The sequence below is a fragment of the Macrobrachium rosenbergii genome, chromosome 53, assembly GCF_040412425.1.
Source record: "Macrobrachium rosenbergii isolate ZJJX-2024 chromosome 53, ASM4041242v1, whole genome shotgun sequence".
Classification (NCBI taxonomy): Eukaryota; Metazoa; Arthropoda; class Malacostraca; order Decapoda; family Palaemonidae; genus Macrobrachium; species Macrobrachium rosenbergii.
Genome location: NC_089793.1, coordinates 39,814,024 through 39,829,451, shown reverse-complemented (window position 1 = coordinate 39,829,451; position 15,428 = coordinate 39,814,024). Strand labels below are relative to the sequence as shown.

At 38.1% G+C, this 15,428-nt stretch overlaps 1 long non-coding RNA gene across 2 annotated transcripts in view; it reads left to right on the top strand.

Moving 5' to 3' along the window:
• The first annotated feature begins 1,795 nt into the window (after window positions 1-1,795).
• The window catches only part of LOC136834179 (uncharacterized), a 24,957-nt gene continuing 11,324 nt past the window's right edge, over window positions 1,796-15,428 (top strand). For both annotated transcript variants that reach the window (XR_010851664.1, XR_010851665.1), the window contains exons 1-2: window positions 1,796-1,917; window positions 9,704-9,836. This is a non-coding gene — a long non-coding RNA (uncharacterized lncRNA). The remainder of the gene's footprint in view (window positions 1,918-9,703; window positions 9,837-15,428) is intronic.

The following is a 15,428-nucleotide window of genomic DNA, read 5'->3' as shown; positions in this document are numbered from 1 at the left end:
ATGTGTACTAATTCGCTCATTTAATTATTCATTTACTTATTTATTTGTATTTACTAATTTTTGTTTTTCTATTATTTTTTCGTGATTATCTGAGTTGTGTGTACACTTTGGTCGCAAAATATAGTGAGTGAGGAATATAATATATTTATTTAATATATATATATATATATATATATATATATATATATATATGTATATATAAATATATATATATATATATATATACTGTATATATATATATATATATATATATATATATATATATATACATATATATATATATATATATGTGTGTGTGTATATCTATACGCTCCTTGTCTTTTAATGAGGATTAACTGATTTCTTATTTTTCTGTTTCCTATTACCTTCTGTTACCTCTTTGAAATGAACACCATATACCTTGGAAGGTTGAATTTCAAGTCAGTGGCCCCTGTTCCATATCAATGGGGTTCATCTTCTGAACAATAATAATAATAATAATATCTACAAGAACTGAACCCCGCAGGTTGGTAGTGCCGTCAGAGCACCTCACGGGCAGGACCCACTTAGAGCTCACGGGGTGCACAGTGGGCATTACTAAAGGTTCTTTGCAGCGTCCTTTGCCCCTTACTGCAACCCTTTTCATTCCTTTTACTGTACCTCCATTTATATTAACTTTCTTCCATCTTGCTATCCACCCACTCCTAACGATTATTTCATAGTGCAATTGCCAGGTTTTCCTCCTGTTACACCTTTCAAACCTACCAACTCTTAATTTCTCTTCCAGTGCTGAATAACCTCATATAGTCTTAGCGCTTTGCCTATGGCCTAAACTCTGTATTCCATTTCCAATAAGAACTGAAGCCTATTGAATATGAATATAACGCTGTGACCACTTGATCAACCAGTTGGCTTTAAAATCAGATGCTGGCTTTATGCAAAAAAGTGATTGATTGATTTGTGGCTATTAAAACTGGCGTTACAATCTGGCAGTCAATACAGCTGGTTCCGACACTTATTAGTCACTGTTTATCTTCCTGTCACTTCAATAGCAGAAGATAAATAAGACCCATTTTAAGATTTTTTCGTTCTGAAAGTCTCACAGGTTAGGAAATTCAAGTTTTTACAAGTTTATGAAGAACAGTAATTATCGCTGGAAGGGGTAAGACCTTTCTCTAATGTCTTAAGCAACATACTGACAGCGATTCTTTTGACTTTTTTTGTTTAAGAGAAAAAAAATACAGTTATTAAAACAGAATTTCTTGAAAGAATATTAAAATGGTAATTGCTATTTTGATATTAACTGCATCATTGAATATGTCGAATAATCTTTTCATATAATTCACGGTGCGGTTTCTTGTAGTCGTTTAAGTGGCCCTCCGTGATTAATGCTTTAATTAAGGGAACATGAAGTGATTTGGATTTACTTTTTCTCACATCTTTCATTTGGTTAAGTGCTTTTTATTGTCGATGACATTTAATTGTGTGCCTAAATAACGTAAACAAAAAATAACCAATTGATAGTTACCACCTCTGCGATACTTGGTCGTCTGTGGATACATTCCTTTCAGAACTTTATGTTTTATTTTATAATTTACGTATGTATATCATGAATTTGATTATCAATACGCATCACGCTGGTGTTCATAATTTACGTTCTACTTAAGCTGTTTGTTATATGATACAAAAGGTAGCAAAAAGAGGTTCGGACTGGAACGCATTTTTCCCCCTTCCACCCGGAGCCCCAAGAGATAGATATGAAGAAAAGTAGCGTTAATACCCGTTTTCTGTTCTTCGTGACGTCATACTCATACATCTCGGTAGTCAATGATTCTGAAACAACATGGCGTTAGAAGTCTTTGTTTGTAACCGGGAAATCAGTTCTTGGTGTATGCACTGTATACGCGCATCTTTTGAGAATTCTGCTTTTAATTGGATGTAAGTACAACTCGTAAAATAATGATTCTAGTCACTGTTAACACTGGTAGGCTATTAATCATGACCAAGATTTTATCTGGAGTATCAAGCCAAGATCAGCTTAGGCTATACTTATACCTGAATTTGTTGGTTTTAAGCTAAGTTTATGTCTTAAAACTTGAAAGAGTTATTGATTCGTTGACGTTATATGCCAGTTGTGATTTTCTTGATGAACATCCTGTTGGTGAACATTTTCATTTTTAGGTTAGGCAAAAATAGATGTAGCCTAGACTACATCTTGTCCAGCTAGGGTATTTAACAGAAAATTTTGGCAAGAGTTTTAATCTACGGGTAGATCTAAGCCGGCTGTCCACAGTGAGCTAGGCTGTGTCAGTTGACGTTTTTCTATAGAACTTTACCTTCTGAACAAGAATTTAGAGTAATATTTTGGCAGTCAAATGTAATTAAGCTGTAAATTACCTTAGAACTGTAGTCGACGGTAAAGGGGACCGTTGGGAATCAGGGTTTTGGGGAGGGTTAAACCCTTTCGAGAATAGCTAACAGTAAGGGGGACCCGTTGGTAATTTGGGTTTTTGGGTGGGGTAAATAACTTGGGAAAAGGTTTGGTAAATTTTTACAACAGTTCCTACTCCATTTTTCTAAAGTAATTATGTATTTTCAAGTGTGTTTTAATGTGTTCTGAATGGTTATGATAGTAATACATTGGGGAAATGAGTTTTTGAGTTACTAGCCTATACACCCCTACTACATCCAACAAGGTTGAGGACCCTTTGAGAATGGGGGGTTTTGGGTGGGGTAAATCACCATCGACACAAAACAGCACTTGAATTAATGAATAAAATGAGGTAAATCATAGCATACCTAGCAAGCCATAGTCAGGGAACGTAGGCTAGTGTAATGTAGCCTAATGTCCCTTAACCGCAAGGGGGTGGCGGAACGGCGCTTCGCGCCTTATCCGCATTTATAATGATTCAGGGCAGGCTCGTATATACTGGCAAGAGGTAATGTTGCGCTGCGTGCGCTACCCACAGGGCTTACAGAAGGTAAATCATGTTACAATATTTTAAAAACAATTATAAATTTACCTTAATTGGATGGACACAAACATTTTGATGGGTTATATCCAGAACAAGATGGTTGTGGCTCATCTACAGTGTCGTCGTCATCGTCATCACAAAATGATTCCCTAGGTGGTGATGGTGGCTGGGTGTCACTTAAAAGTGGATATAATTTAGCAGCTTCAAGTAAAAATTGGTGTAAAACTGAACTGTACTGCTGCAGGTAACACTCCATGTTTTGTTTAAAAATCAATGCATAGTGTTCTATTTTCAAGGAAATCGTGAATTAAGCGAAAATAATCAAAGTTACAAGACGAAACACAGACTGGACATAACCTCACTCTAAGACAGACTTGAACCAAATGGCAAGGGAAAATGTTTGACATCTGTAAGATTTTCTCCAAGGTCACGTGACTCTAGACAACACGTAACTCACCACGATGCAATTTTAAGGGGAGAAATTCGCATCAGAACCACAGTGCAGTTCTAAACAAAAACAACTCGCATCAGAGCACAAACTGTGTCCGTGTTAGCAAACAAAACACTTAGAAATTTTTTTTTGAGGATGGGGATTATATAAACATTCATATCTCAGATATGGTGAATTTCCCCAAAAAGTGTTTAGAGACAAAGTTTAATTATTTTTTATGCAAAATGCATCTATAATACTATAATTATTATAGAATGAGTTGGAACTATTGTAAAATAATACCAAAGGTTTGGGTACCTTATTGTTGTATTTCCTGTTATGTCATTTGGAACATGAAAAACAAGCGCAAAAAGAAGGGTGAATAAATGGATAGCGGGAGCCGTTCCAAATGCACTTTTCATTCATTACTAGTACTGCTGATTTTAAGCCTTAACACGCATGCACCATCTTTCGGTTCACCAATCAGCAGCTGTTGGTTTTTTGCGCTTGACGAGAGTTGTGAGACTCTGGCAATTGATGAATTTGACGTTTTCCTATGTTATTTTATTAGCTGAACAAGAATATTACCTCATGCCAGAACATACGAGCTTGCCAGGAATCTTAAAAAGTGCAGATAAAGGCACGCAGCGCTGTTCTGCCACGGCAACCTATAGAGGCCACCCAAGTTGAAAGTGTAAAAGGTAATGTTTTGTTTCCCGTTTACAAAAGCTTCGAATAGTGTGTAGTGGAGCTAGACTATGGCAACTGACGTTTTTCTATGTTATTTTACTTGCTTTATGAGAGTTTAAGGTAATATTTTGCCGGTCGGCTGCTGCTAAACTGTACTTTACCCGTGAGCTGTGTGTGACCCACTGGTACCGACGTGCAGTTTTCAAGGGTCAATTACATTTTAGTTACAGCCAACCGCCAAAATATTATTTTAAAGTCTTGTTCAGCAGGTAAAATAACATAGGAAAACGTCATTTGCCATAGGCTAGCTCACTGCAGACAGCTGGCTTAGAATTACCAACCTACGTTTAAGCCTTGGAATTCGTACAAATACAAGCAGGAATGGTAAAGTGTATCAACGACAAAAATAATTCTTGTCTATAGTTGGCATGAATCACAAAAAACAAATTTGTCTTAAGGCATGCATCTTTATCTTATTTTACCTAACCTAACATTGGGGTGCTAACCTAACCTAACTTGGAGTTACAAGCTCTACCCTACTGAGGTGAACATTTATCCTAACGTAACTTCTTACAGGAGTAGTGCTGTCAGTGCACTGCAGACATTACTTAAGGTTCTTTGCAGCATCCCCTCTGTCCTTAGCTGCTTTTACAATACCTGAGTTCATATTCTTTCTTCCATCTTACTCTCCACCTACTTCTAACAATTTTTTCATAGTGCAACTGCGAGGTTTTCCATCTGTTACACTTGTGAAGCCTTTATGCTCTCCATTTCCCTTCCAGCACTTAATAACCTCAAAGGTCCCAGTGCTGGGCCTTTGGCCTGATTTCATATTCCTTTCCATTCCCTACAGTGCACCACAAGTCACAGAGTAAATGCAGGGAAACGTCGTAATTTTACCTTCCCCAATGTAACGTAGGGCTCATCCTCCTACCTGCCTGAAGGTGACCCTTCATCCTAACCTGACCAAGGGTGCCATAAATCGTAGAAGTGAAATACAGAAGTTCATCCCAACTAACATTGCATTCATGAGGTGTAAATGATAAGGGTGGCACCTCTTGTCTTCCTATGTCATTACACAAAACATATTCTTATCTTTAGGTTGGGAAGTACATGAAGAAAGTATGCCTTTGTTCCTGTATCAGGCCAGTTATTCAATTTAGTTAGATATACAGCTATGAGTGAAAGAGGTAAAGGTATATCCAGATGGATGAAGTTGTTTTATAGTTGACTGGGCTTATACAATTGATAAAGGTAGCTCTCTTGCCATTGGCAGTTCCTACATGTAAGGCAGCCTTTGTTAAACTACAGTAAATGTATCAGGTGTTGAAACCTGGGAGGAGTTGCAAAACATCTTGGGAACATCATCAGGAGAATTTTTGCAGTTTTAATTAGCTGAAAAGTTATGAAACCATTGCCAAACAATCACCTTTTTAAAAGAGATTGCACAAGTGCTTTTACAAAAGCACGTCGTGTATGCTCTTCAAGCAGTAACACTTCCCGAACATTGTCCAAGAAATAATGGAATACTTAAGCAATATTAACAGACTTAAAATACAATGCAAGTCACATTGTATATTACGGTATCTGTAAACACTAAAATGAACATTATTCGACCATTTCTGATATTAACATCGTTGTTGGTGTGGATCCACAGGAGGTATTATTGACATTATTGCACAGCATGTGGTGTACTGTAGGCCTGCATGTTACTAAATACCAAAGTATTTAGTGTCTCTTCGCACTCTAGGTAATCCTACTGTTTAGAGATTACTTTACCACCATTGCCCCGTCCTTCCCCATCTTGTTGTTCAGCTTGTCTAACCGTTACTTAGTTTCACATTTAGGCATTTGTACTTGATCTCATTTATTTTTTGGATCTCGTTGTTGTACTGTATTAATATCCAGTCAATCCAACTCCGTCCTTTTACTTTCGTAAGTGCAGACTGGCTGATAGTGCCCCTGTGCTTTCCTTGATTGTGTAAATATCATAATTTAAAATTCATGTTGGCGATGACCAAAAATACCATAGTAGAGTAACACCATTTGTTTTGGGGAGAAAACTCGGTTAAATGATAACATCCAGTGCTTTTACAATAATGGGGGCCTGCGGTGTAAAGTATGTTTTTGGGTAAGGAAAATGGAAAATCCCCCGGACTATATCATAACAAGCCCGCCCAACCAAAACCACCCTTCCCTCCTCAATCTCCTATACTAACCTGATCCATGATGATGTAAATCATAGAGGGATGCATCCTAACCTAAGTTAGAGAACATAAAACATTAAAAAAACAATACTTTACTACATACACCGGGTACTTAGTAGGATGGAATTTAGAATAAAATATAGGATTTAGGCCCAAGGCCAAGCACTGGGACCTATTAAGTCATTCAGCGCTGAAAGGGAAATTGACAGTAAGGGGGTTTGAAAGGTGTAACAGGAGGAAAACCTCGCATTTGCACTATGAAACAGTTGTTGAAGATGGGAATTCAGATAGAAGAACGATAATATGAACGGAGGTACAGTGAAAGGAATGAAAGAGGATGCAGCTAGGGGCGAAGGGGACGCTGCACATCCGCCAAGTAATGTCTACAGTGCACCAATTGAGGTGCACTGACGGCACTACCCTCCCTACGGGGCGGGTGCTTAGTATCTCATTTTTGCCATCCCGAAATGGAATGTATACCCCGATCCAAGACTGTATGTTCCCCTGTGTTCCTCCCTATAGTTAGACAAAGTGTGGGGGTGTAATGGGAAAACAAAACATTTCCTGTGAGAATAAATGTTGAATGTTTTAAAAATTTTTGTCAAAAACAATTTCAGACTAAAAATGACTTTTGTAACTCAATCGTTTTCAGACACTGCCCACATACAAATATTGTGCGACATCTTTCCTGATACATCATGCCTGAATACACTGCAATATTTTTAAACTTCACCGAATGCAAAAATTGAAAAATTGGCAAGATTAATTCTAAGATTATTCTTAGAAAACTGTACACAGTGACAGATATACTGCTCATGAGATGTTACCCAAACTGGTGGCCAGAATCCACAACTGAATAAAGCCAGATTTCCAGATTTCTATAAAACCAGCACATACGCCACCTAGAGTTCATAACATGAAAGGCCCATACCATTGTTCCATTTATGAAAATATGAAATGCATTTGCATTTATTAATGTTAACTGATATAGTTACAAAAAATAGATGGGACAGAACAGAAAATCTGACTTATATTGAATATCTCCCCCAGGGTATTATGGCAACAACCTCCCAATATAAACAGAATTCATAATTTGTGAATCTTACCAGGCAAATATACAGTATAGGCAACTACTGTATACATTTACAATGAATTTTGTGTGGAATAAGAAAGTAGAAAAATAAGGTAGCCATTATTTAGTATTTATAGCCCTCTTAGGCACTTTGTGCTGTCAGCCTACTGCATTCAAGTCCAAGTCAAGTGTTATCATTAGTTTGGGATTTTTGTGCCAAAGCTATATTCTAGGTTAGGCAGGGCTAAAAATTACCTAGTTAACGGAGTGAGTGAATGGCAAATTAGTTTCTCTCTAAGTCAATAATATAACACTTTTGGAAAATTATAAATATTTTGGGACAAGTTTAAAGGCTAGGATTAAGTGGAAATAATGCGTAGCTTTGTGGTCAGAAATGGAAGATGCAGTTAGTCTCATGAATTGTAGTCTTTAATGACTGCTTCCAAAGTATCTCATTAGAAAAACATTAAGAAAACTTCATGTGCTTCACCAATTTACTTGCAGTGCTCTTTAACTGTAATACAACAGTAAGCTATTGATCCAAACCCTACTTATCCCCAGGCATCTTGTGTTAGGTAGTCCTTATTACTGTCTCCACACATTAGCTATTGGACTTTGAATTAGCTGAAGAGGACTCTCCCAGCTTTACCTTACTCCCTCTGGCAGGAATAATGCACATTCTTGGGTGATGTTGTAGGTTCCTGTATCACCCATATGATAATGTGAGATTTCAGCCAGTTGGGAGATAGAAAATGAAAATTTATTTCATTTTAATTTTTCAAAACCAGGACTTTTTCAAGAGATCACACTTTTTATGTTGATTCTGTTTGGAATGAGCACAGTAAATTATTTCAGCACTCTTAGATATGCTACTATGAACACAAGTAGATTTATTTTATATAATTCTTATCATGAAAAGGTCTGCTGAATATTTTGTTGAATGTTGGAGGAAATTGCTTCCGCATTAGTAAAAAAATAAGAGAATGCCTTCCTGAAGAAGTGGATGTGTTGTGGAAAGAGTTCTCTTCAGAACATAGTTCAGACCTGAGTGCATTTGAGTGAAAGGATGTAGGAGAAGTAGATTAAGAAATATTTTATTTTTCTTCATCATCTGCAAAACCACCTGCTCAGTTTCTTTGCCTGACAGCATACCCTATTCGTAGATGCTCAGGATCTCCCTTGTCCACCAACAGTCAACTCTTTCATCAGAATTCTTCCTTGAAGCCTATTGAATGAATGATTTCAAGTTATCAGGCGTCATGAAATCTGAAAATATTTAGAATCTAGGACTTGAGGCACCTCTCCCATGCAGTTAATAACCTGGCCAGTTTAATTGCCTTGTATTCAGCACCCCATTTAACATGGTCACTGAGTTTTCATGGGTCAGCTTCCCCAATCCCCCAGGGTTGTCTTGAACATCTCTCTTCTAAAAGTCGTCACCATCTTGGACAGGAGCATTAGCATATACAGCCACCTGCACATGTTGATAATTCCTTGATCTTTAGGAAAATAACGGATACAGCTGTCTTCCATCACCATTTCCTTCAGTAATGGATTTTGGGGTACAGTTACAAGAATGATAGCCTTTACCCGGATTTTGGGGTACAGTTACAAGAATGATAGCCTTTACCCGTAAGCTTTTCCCAGATATTCAGGATAACTTCTTGAGTGCCAGTTATGATTCACGTGCAGCCTCCTATTACTGAAGAGATAAACCATTCTTTATGGAAAGCAATTAGTGAATCATAGATTTAATGACTTGTGACAGGGCTAAAGCCAAGGGTTTCATTGGCTATCTTTGATCCATGCCTTCATTACCCCAGGTACAAACCTTTGTCATTCATTATGTTTTGGGGGTAAACTCTTCCCAAATAGCTCAGCTTCCTAAAGACTTTTAGAAGTATACCTGAAGGGCTTAATCTCCTCCTCATGCTGTAATGAGGGATCACTGTATATGTAATTGGAAGTGAAAACAAGCCGTAGATTGCTTAAGTACCTATGAATATTTATTTAAAGCCATCACTTTTTCCGTCTTATTTCCGATTTTCATTTTCAATTAGGGATTTGTGCATACAATACGTAGTTTATTTGTGCTTTGTTGTCATCACACATCGCATTTAGCGTCAGTCATCAATTTACCTTTTAATAGCTTGCGAGAAACAACCAAGGAAATTTAGTTATTTTGGTATCGGTGACAGTCAGTTCTGTATTGCCAGTGTGAAATTTAGGTAATTTCTTTTGTATGTGGTCCTGCAATCAACTTAAGTTCTATTGATTTAGCAAATAAACCAATTATGGAAAAGTAGAGCCTGTCAGATCATGATAAATTTTTAAATTTTTTTGTGTACAGGTATCTTCGTTCTTCTCGGCAGACATCAGTGAAGAAATATCCACCCTAATAAGTCGTAAGACAGCAAGAGTTTCAGAAATGGCAACTTTTTGAAGAGTTTAATTGAACAGAATTCTCACAATAAAGACAAAAGGTCAGTGTTCAGAACGCTTGCATGTTATCCAACTCTGTATGTTGGTGAAGAATGTCTCACCTACGCACACCAGATTATCTTTCATTTTCATTGCTTGAATGTTATTTTGAAAACATGGGTATCACAGTGTGTTAGAGGGTAGGTCTGCAGTACAGTGAATTAGGACTCGACTTGTATTCATGTAATTAGCAAATAACGCCATTGCATAGGTCATCTCAGAAGAATGGATGAAACAAACTCTGTAGAAAATATTGAGTGGATAGATATAAATAGGAAGGTTAAACTAATTTGCTTCCACTGAGAAACTTAATCTACAGTATATCAGTGCAGAATGAATGATTGGGAAGAAAGTATCCAGGAGTGACGTTTGAAGACAAGTGTCAGAGAAGATTGTAGTATTGGTGAATAAGGTCCAACGAGAAGTATGACTACATAGTTTAGCTACCCGAATTGTACTAAAGTTTCTTCTTCCATCATACAAAATTTTGACAAAATCAGAATTTGACTGATGGCATTATTCAAGATTGAAGAAAAGGTGGATAATAATAGAAGTTTAACGACCTTGTTGACAGCATTTGAATGAAATAATTGTCAGTTTCGCTATAATTTTACTTCTTTGGATCCAGTTATTGGGATAATTGTTACACTGAAAACTTTGTTGAAAGCTACACATCTGAAAATGTAGGTTAGTAATGTGAGCTTGGGTAACTCTGACATCAGTTTGTTACAGTCTTTTATAGGTTTCATCTGCATGGTATTTGGTACACAGGGATTTTCTTTTGTCAATTTTAATGCTTCTCATTTTTTTTCTTTGGTACTTTGGTTAACAGCAGTCATTGTATGATGAAAGTAAGTCAGTGGGAGCTGGGATGAACACACACATAGTTTTATAGATAAAAATAAAATGACATACTTGCTGGCATACTTGTATGTTTCTATGAGAATTATAAGACTGTCAATTCTCTCAATGCTTATGTAGTATGAATATCTAGATGTAGATTTGGTATGTTCCAGATGAACTCATTAAATCAAATCTTACAGAAATGGTGATTGAAAAGTTTTGCAGTATGTGTTGTATTATGTGTACTGAGAACTGAGGGAGAGGGAATGCCAAAAAAAATTTTTTTTTAAATTGCCAGTCATTTCATATGAAGGTTTTGGCCACTTTTGCAATGATGAAATGGAACTGTAAGGGAACTATTGTATTTCCAGTCTTATGATATTCAATAAGGGAGGATATTTTTCTTTTGTAATGACAGATTATATAAAGAATACAGTATTCTACTTGCCATAGGTGAAACAAAAGTTTTATATCAGTAACTTGCCAAGTAATTACATAACCATAGTTTCGTCTTGCACGGCAGTTTAAAATTTAAAAATTCGCAGGAAACACTTGAAAGTTTAGTGCAGGTGACTGGTCCCGCCTATTAACGGGAATACCAGGAACGATTTAGCAGACAAACTCATTCTGTTTCTGCCGGCACATTAGTAAACAAGTGTTGATGGCAGCTTTTTTCGTAAATTTGCCGATTAGAAACCGGATTTCGGTGAAGTATTATGGTGATTTCTGGTAGCCTTCAAGCCTACAGCTTTCAGGATCAGTATTTTATTATTTTGTTTTTAAGATCTCATTCAAGTTTATCATATTTTGCTACAGTAGCGAATTCGCAATCAAATTGCTTAACTACCTGTAGAGTAGTTTACCGCACTACCACCTTTACCGGTTAATGTAAGCATTGCGTTCGTTGTCGGACCAATATTTATGGTAATGAATTACCTATCAGCAAGTCTCAGTTAATGTTTGTTAGGATTTGAGACATGTCTGTATGATGATACTCTGTGTACTTCAACTGTTGTCGGTAAAGGTTATCTTTCCTTTTCTGAATAGCGCAATAATGTAAATATTGTGTTCGCTGCCAGGCCGACATTTTTGGTAGTGAATACATAACTGACAGTCAATGTTTAATAGGATTTGAGATATGTCTGTATGATGGTACTCAGTGTACTTTGAACTATGTCGGTAATGGTTAACTTTTCTTTTTTCGAGTAGCGTAAAAAAGTTAGATATTGTGTTCGCTACCTCGTTTACCGATTAGCGTAATATAACGTAAATATTGCATTCTCTACCGAACCAGTATTTTCAGTAATGAATACATATCTGCAATCTCGAATTATGTTGGTTAGGATTTGATAAATGATTGTATGATGTTACTCTGTGTACTTCATAACATTTGTCTGTAAAGAATTAATTGAACATCATATTATTACACTTTCCTTTGTAGAGAACTGAATAGTGTAAGGGCAGGAATGCATTAGAAGAGAATTGTGCTTAATGTTTTGGTTATGATGAGCTTTAAGAAAAGAAGGCGTTCTCAACAGCCGAGAACTGTGCTCTGGTACTTCCTTTGGCAGTACATATACTAAAAAGGATGACACGAATCATGAAGAGTTCCACATTTTTTAGGTTATGCTACAAGTGCCCAGCAGTGCTTGGCAACCACTATCGGGTGCTTGGCGCTCGCTCTTGGGTGCTCAGCACCAGTTACTGAGATCCTGACACCAACTCTCTCCTACCATTGACCCTCCAGCCTTTTTCGTCCACTTGCTCCTGCGCCTGGCTCCCTCGCTTCCTTCCCATGCCATTACTAGTCTTGTGTCTGGGTTAACAGAAGTTAACCGTATAATAGTCAAGTGTTGTGCAGTGGAGGAGGTGGCTACTCATCCCCCGATTCTCCTAGATGAAGGTCCCTGTCAGACTCCCCAACACCAGGGAGGAGGCACACTGGAAGTCCAAGGGAGGTCAGGGGGTTTACACACGGGTAGTTGTCCCCTCAGTTGAGCCTGTTGTCCAGTCCCAGGTATCAACAGGCAGCCACTGGTAAGGCGTCTTGATGGATGTGCAGTGAAGGAGGCTGCTGCTCATCCCACCGGCTCTCCTAGACAAAGGTCCCTGCCAAACTCCCCTAAACCTGGGAGGAGGCAAACTGGAGGTCCAAGGGAGGTTTGTAGGGTGTGCCCACGGGTTGTCGCCCCCCCCTCAACCGAGCCTGTTGTTTGAAAATCCCAGGACTTGGCCCCAACAGACAGCCACTGGAAAGACGTCTTACTGGATGTGTAGTGGAGGAGGTGGCTATCCAGCCCTATCGGTTCTCCTAAACCCAGTCCCTGTCAGACTCCTAAACCTGGGAGGAGGCATACTGTCAGTCCATGGGAGTCCGAAGGGGTTTTGCCCCCAGGTAGTTGCCCCTCAGTCGAGCCTGCTGTCCATAGGTGTCGACGGACAGCCATTGGGAAGGCGTCCATGGAGATGTGCTTTTATTCTAGTGATATGCCAGTGTAGACAAAAGCATCAATGGCTTTTTTTCTGGTGAATATCGGCCGTTGAGGAGGTGCTTTTAGACGGTAGTCACTCTTCTTCACTCTTCTGTAGTGTTTCAGGGAGCAGGAATGTGGTCCACACTTTTTTTTATACTTCTGGGACAGTCTTGAACTTTTGTTTCAAACTTCTGGTTGTGGAACGCCAGTATTGGTGCCAATCGGAACTTTAGCGCCTGAGCTTCTGATAGCGCCCGAGCGCCCTATACCGCCAGAGCTCGTCTTCATATAGAGCTCCCAGCACCAGCTCTCATGCATCTGGTGCCAGCCTGCTAGTGGCTGACGCCAGTCTCTCTTTACCTCGGCGCCTGTCTCTTCTAAGAACATACTGTTGTTCATTTTTAAGCACAATTTCCATTTGAACGCTTAACTCCGGTCTTCAAGTGGCCAACTAGTCGCTGATCATTGGGTGTCCTGCAGTATTGGACTCCCTCCTTTGAGTACCATGCAACTGCTCTCAGGTGGTTTTGTCTCTTTTCAGCCTGTTCCACCTTCGCCTCGAGTTCTAGACGGGTCAAGTTGCTCCCTTTTGTAACATCAATTAGTGTCTCAGAGCACTATCCTTTGCAGACAGGGACTTTTGTGTATGAATTTATAAGCTTGTTGAAGAAAGCTGTCACCTCTACAGGGAGTTGGGTGTTTGACTTTGGTTTTTTAAGGGAGCAAGACAGGTGTTTTTTTGTCCTTCCCCCTTCCTGATACTTAGACGGAATTAGTCCTCCTGGTTGATGTTCTTCTCAAGATTTTGAAGTAAAGGCCTCTCTTGACTGACATCAGGAGCAGGGGCTAATAAAATAGAAGTCTCTCTACTAACTATTTCAAGGCCCATAACACCCTCCTTTTTTAATATAACTAATGAACTAGGCTTCTGATTAATGTGAAACCGAAACCACCAGAGTTGGAGACACCGACTTAATTAAGAAAAATGGAATCAAGCATCTACTCCACTTTATATCGAGAAATGTCATCTCAATTTTGTGGGCATGGTGAGAACGGAAATTAAGACCTGGCAACTAGGCGCAGAATGACGTGTGTCGACCATGACGATGTGTGGCCCTGTGACGTTTACACCTGCCACGCCCCCTCTTTGTATGGTTATTATATATCAGTACAAGAAATTATATATATATATATATATATATATATATATATATATATATATATATATATATATATATATATACCTTTGATAGAGATAAGGTGTGTTTATTTTCAATACAGGTATGCAGTCATTAGTAGGTTGCATTTTATGGAATGAAAAAATGTTCGGTCTGGCAAAGTTTAAATTGGTCATATTATTTTATTCCTGATTTCAATAACGTCACGAAAGTAATTTTAGATAAAGAGTTTAATCGTGCTATATGTGAATTGATTATTGGTGAATATGATTGTTGAGGTGAACATAATATCATTATAAATATTTAATATGGCTGAGGATTGGATGGAGGTGAAAGGATAATAATACTTTGTAACAATAAGTGTATTGTACATAGATAGTAGTATAGCTGCTAACATTTTAATGAATAAAGTTATATATATATATATATATATATATATATATATATATATATATATATATATATATATATATATATATATATATATATATATATATATATATTATTTATTCACTTTTATTACCCCTCAAAACTGTCTAAAATAAAGTCTTCCTCTTAAATCGTCACTAAGCGAGACTTATGATGGTGGGATCCACACTGTCATGGATATTATCTAATGACCAGTACTCTCTCTCAAAGTATTCAGAGCGCCGAACAGCATTTGCCCACACGTCCTCTGTCACACACAACTTTGCTTCATTCAATCTTGCATTGAGGTCCGTTCGTGTAAAATGGTGAAGGGATGATCGAACGTACTTCTTCATGACACCCCATACTTGCTCAATAGCATTTAGCTCTGGGTGTGCTGGTGGTAGCTGCACTACTTCATGATCCCACAGGCGAAGGGTATTGTCCACTGTGAATATGGGAGGTGGTCGATTTTCCTTGCATATTTTGAGCAGTTCAGGTCGCAAAGAGTGTGGTGGGTATGTGATATTGCGCTGCTGCAACCAATTTATTAGATCGCCTTTTTTGGTGCCAGTAGTTGGACAGTGGCTCTCCTCTGTAAGGTGACTGTGGTAAGGAGCGTTGTCGATGACAAGAACTAATGGCTGTTCTAATGATGGTAGTAATTTGGTTGTCAGCCATCGCTTGAAGA